The sequence below is a fragment of the Canis aureus genome, chromosome 1 (assembly GCF_053574225.1).
Source record: "Canis aureus isolate CA01 chromosome 1, VMU_Caureus_v.1.0, whole genome shotgun sequence".
Taxonomy (NCBI): Eukaryota; Metazoa; Chordata; class Mammalia; order Carnivora; family Canidae; genus Canis; species Canis aureus.
Genome location: NC_135611.1, coordinates 8,518,203 through 8,522,407, shown reverse-complemented (window position 1 = coordinate 8,522,407; position 4,205 = coordinate 8,518,203). Strand labels below are relative to the sequence as shown.

Here is a 4,205-nt window from a genome sequence, read left to right as displayed (position 1 = left end):
ACTACCAAGAAGGTGAAAAGTCAAACCAAGAGTAGGAGAAAACATTTGCAAACCATATATCTAATAACAAGCTCTTACCCAAAATATGTTTTTTTTTAAATCTTTACAACTCAACAATAAAAAGACAAATAACCCAATTTAAAAATGGGCAAAAAATCTGAATAGACAGTTCTTCAAAGAAGATATTTAAATGGCCGCTATACACATGAAAAGGTTCAGCTCCCTTACATTAAAGAGAAAATGATATTATCAGTGCCTTGTAGGCCTGGGATTTCAACCTGTGGCTGTTAACAAAAACAAGAAGCCATATGTGTCATTGTCCCAGCAGATGGCATCACCTCATCCAAGCAATAGTACCCTTAGCAGCAGCAGTGGGACCAATGGAAATGATCAGCTGAGCAAAATCAACTTCTATATCCAGGGATTGCAACTAAGCACTACTGACCAAGACCCTGTCAAATTGTGCCAGTCATATGGGAAGATTGTCACCACCAAGGTGATACTGGACAAGAGCAGGAAGAAATGCAAAGGCTATGGCTTTGTGGACTTTGACAGTCCTTCAGCAGCATAGAAAGCTGTAACAGCTCTGAAAGCCAGTGGTGTACAGGCACAGATGACAAAGCAACAGGAGCAGGACCCCACAAGTTTATAAATATCAAACCTTCCACTATCAATGGATAAGCAAAAACTGAAGGGGATGCTGAAGGCCTTTGGCCAGGTTGTCTCCACTCAAATCTTCCGAGATACCAGTGGGACCAGCAGAGGGGTTGGCTTTGAAAGGATGGAGTCCGCAAAGAAGTATGAAGCCACTTTAATGGAAAGTATATTAAGACACCTTCTGGGGTCACCTATGTGGCTCAGTCAATTGGGCTTCTGCCTTCAGCTCAGGTCATAATCCCAGGGTATAAGGATTAAGCCCCATATTGGGCTCAGTGAGGAGCCTGATCCTCTCTCTCCCTGTGCCCCTTCCCCTTGCTCATGCACACATGCTCTGTCTCTCTCTCTGTCTAATAAATAAATACAATCTTAAAAAAAAAAAAAAAGACATCTGCTGGAGTACCAGCTCCATTTGATCCCTTGCTTTGCAAATTTGCTGATGGTGGTCCAAAGAAACAACAGAACCAAGGAAAATATGTGCAAAACTGATGAGTCTAGCCAAGGAATAGCCTTGACCTATGACCCCACCACAGCTCTTCAGGATGGGTTTTACCCAGCTCTTTATAACATCATTCCCAACAGGAAGCTTGCTCAGTCTGCACAGTCCCCATATCTTCCATCTTCCGTGTGTTCGTATCAGAAAGTAACTCAGACATCTCCTCTACAAGTACTCAGCCCATCTTGGATGCACCACTAATCATACTTCATGCAGCCTTCAGGTTCAGGTCTTTTTTTTTTTTTTTTTTTTTAATTTTAATTTTTTTTTAATTTTTATTTATTTATGATAGTCACAGAGAGAGAGAGAGAGAGGCAGAGACACAGGCAGAGGGAGAAGCAGGCTCCATGCACTGGAGCCCGACGTGGGATTCGATCCCGGGTCTCCAGGATCGCGCCCTGGGCCAAAGGCAGGCGCCAAACCGCTGCGCCACCCAGGGATCCCAGGTTCAGGTCTTCCACTAGGGATGGGTCACCCCATTTCTCTCCAGCCTGCCTCCATGATGGGACCTCTTACCTAGCAGATAGCCACCTCTCCCTCAGAAGTACAGGCCCTACATGCCTAGGGCTGCCACTATGCAGGAACTCACATCTCCCAAGACACCTCTATGCTTTCTTCCCGTGTTTCAGCTGAGAATGGCGGCCAGCAACAGCAAGTGAGATGGATGCTCCCTCAGACCACCGAGGTCTACTCTTTCCTGTTCAACAAGTAACAGTGTGGTTTATAACTGAACTCACAATGTCTCTGAGGTATGCTGGTACAAATAAGTTATTGGAGATGCTGATGCTCCCAGACTTTAGAGGTCTAACCAGGAATACAGACCATCTGTGGGTCCTGCTTAGCACTAACACTTGGCCTGGGCCTGGAAAAAGAAATCTCTGCACTCCTAACCTCTACTTATTCCTTCATTCCTGAGGGAGCCTAGGAAAATGGTCACTTTTTGTGTGTGCTACATTCAAAGAGATCAAAAGAACTTTTTTTTTCTTTCTTTTGGCAAAGTTTTTATATTTTGTTTTTAACTGCAGTATACTCTTCCCATATCCTCCCCAAACAAAAACAAAAACACGTGAAAAGATCCCGAACATCATTAGTTGTGAAGGAAATGCAAATCAAAAGACCAAAATGAGATACATCTTCACCCTCTTCAGGTTCGCTTCACCCAAAAATCGGGGAAATAGCATTGTTGGCCAGGGTGTGGAGAGGCTGGAACCCTCCCTCTCTGCTGCTGAGGGTGTTATACATGGTGCAGCCACTGTGGAAACAGTCTAGCAGTTCCTCAAAAAGTTAAACGTAGAATTAACATATGACCCAGCAATTCTACTCCCGGGCATATACCCAAAAGAACTGGAAATAGCCAACTGTTCCTCAGAAAAGTAAACATAGAGTGACTATGTGACCCAGCAATTCCACTTCGAGGTACATGCCCCCAAAATGAAAACATGTACTCACAAAAACTTGTACGTGAATGTTCATAGCAGCTTCCTCCATAAGATCTGAAAGGTGGAAGCAGCTCAAATGCCCATAACTCATGAGTGGGTGGGTAATGTGTGTATGGAATGGATAAATTATATCTATACAATGAAATATTGTATAACTGAGAAAAGGGGGAAATGCTGATACACCCTTTAACAAGGATGGACCCTGAAAACATTATGCCAAGTGAAAGAAGCCAGACACAGAAGACCAAATATTATATGATGTCATTTATATGAAATATCCAGAACAGGCATATCTATAGAAGCAAAATGATTTAGTGTTTACTTAGATTTGGTGGTCGTTGGGGGAATAGAGCTGTAATAGCTAAGGGGTGAGGAGTTTCTCTTTGAGATGATGAAAGTGTTCTAAAATTCCTGTGGTGACAGTTGCACATATCTGAGAATATATCAAAAACCATTGAAATGTACAGTTGAAATTGGCGAGTTACAAGGCACATGAATTGTATTTCAATAACGTGTTATAAAAAGAAAAGCAATAAGACATTAAGTTGAAAACAATAATGCTTCTATAGATATGCCTGTTCTGGATATTTCATATAAATGACATCATATAATATTTAATAAACTTACTCAGTAGCTTCTATTTTCATACGTTTTTATAAAATTACTCAGTAACTTACCTTCTTTGTTCAACATTACATCCTTGTCATTGGACCGATAAATAGACCTCTGTTGATGCTGCTCTTTTTAAATACTATTATAGTATTGACTATTTCATGCTAGAATGTACTATAATTTTTTTTTTGCCATCCTCCTTATCAGAGGATGTTTGTTTTGTTTCTAGTTCTTTTACTTTTGCTGCAATAAATATCCTTGTACATTAAAGAAAATTTATTTTATAAAGAACTGAATCTGTAAAGACACCAAGATAGCTTGGTAAGGAGAATCACAGTGTCCTTTCCAGAGAATTTGTGAGAGAAGTATTTTCCATGTATCTGGTGACATTTAGATTCAGCCTTCTAAAGTGATAGATAGGATGGATGGCCCTGGTGTGAATCGTTGAGTTTCCTTCCTGATATATACATTATTCAGCAAGACATTTCTGCCCCCATTCCTCTACTACCTTCCCATTGGGGTAACTGCTCACTGTCATTTAACTGTTCAAAAGCGTTCCCTTTGGTGAAATGAGGTAAGTATATACTTTCATTTCCACACTGTGGGATTTAATTAGCTAATGATGGAGAAATCTTTGGATGAAGAGTGCAGTGGAAGTTCAAAGTAATATTGTTATTACGTTTAGGTATATTTTCAATTTATAAAGTCATATATTCTCATTCATATGGTCAGATATATGACTCTGGGCATGCGTTACTTCCAGGGGGGGGAAATAAAAGCCAACTCTTCAGAGATCCAGCACAAAGATATATTTTCCTGTGATCTTCAAGTGGTGCCCGTGTTTGCGACCTCTCTCAACTCAACATTAATGGTAATGGCCTCCATTTGTGCCCCTGCAGAATGTAATCTATTTAATTAAAGTTCCAAAAATGACCCTGACTTTCAGTCCTGCTCTGGCTGGTGATACAGCTGTGCTGGATGTGTCCTGGATCTGTAAATAA

At 40.9% G+C, this 4,205-nt stretch overlaps 1 pseudogene; it reads left to right on the top strand.

Moving 5' to 3' along the window:
• Positions 1-240: 240 nt before the first annotated feature.
• Positions 241-1,896, top strand: LOC144323876 (RNA-binding motif, single-stranded-interacting protein 2-like; annotated as a pseudogene).
• The last annotated feature ends 2,309 nt before the right edge of the window (positions 1,897-4,205 follow it).